Genomic DNA, 890 nt, shown 5'->3' on the forward strand with positions numbered 1-890 from the left:
CGCAGTTCCCCCGGGTGAGGTACGGGGGGCGGGGCACATGACGAAGCCCTGCCCCCTGCTTCCGGCCGCCCCGCTTCCGGCCCTCATTCAGCCAGGAGGAGGCAGGAGAAGAGGGAGGGTAAGTTGCTTCCTCCCTGCCTCTCCCCACCCCTGCCTGCCTGGGGCCAGGGAGGGCCTTCGCGGGGCTTCCTTGCACTCCCGCTGGCCTTGCAGGTCCACTGCCAGGCCCCTCATGGGGCTCGGCAGTGGAGCTGCAAGGCGGCGGCGGCGGCCCGGGACCGTTGGGGGCGGGTGTGTGGCCTTATGACACATTTCTGGTGATGTCAGGGGGTGTGGCATATGCTAATGAGTCATGCTAATGAGTTCCCCTAGCTCTTTTTCTAGGAAACGACCCCTGCATGGGTTACACGGTTATTTATGTTATTTTATTTATTTACAGTAATGATAGTCCGCCCTTACATTCAATAAACCGTGCAACAGCATTTGAGTTGGAGAACTGACCGGAAACCCGAGAAACTGTTGAAGGAAAGCATAAAAGTTAACATGGCCCACAAAGTGCTACAAAATGGCATAGCAGGATCCAGCTTACAGCAAATTAAACAAGAACCCTTGTGAAGCCTTTTCTCCAGTGCCACCCCATTGCTTGCTTAGAAAAGTCCTCTTGGATAATTCAGTTTTGCTTCGTCTGTGGAAAGAGAGGGGAGTGGGGGCCTTCCTGACCCCCTCAGGCAGACCGTTGCTGGGGGCCAGAACGGAGAAGGCCACTTTCCTGAAGGGAAGCCAGACCCAGGGTCCCGATCAGACCCGCTTCGGGTTGCTCGGTCTGAGCTCCCTTCGGTTTGCTTTCCCCTTTTTTTCAACTCAACCTGCCCGGTTTTCTGAGAGGGCTG

Source organism: Gekko japonicus, unplaced genomic scaffold, assembly GCF_001447785.1.
Source record: "Gekko japonicus isolate JY-2015 unplaced genomic scaffold, Gekko_japonicus_V1.1 scaffold2271, whole genome shotgun sequence".
NCBI lineage: Eukaryota > Metazoa > Chordata > Lepidosauria > Squamata > Gekkonidae > Gekko > Gekko japonicus.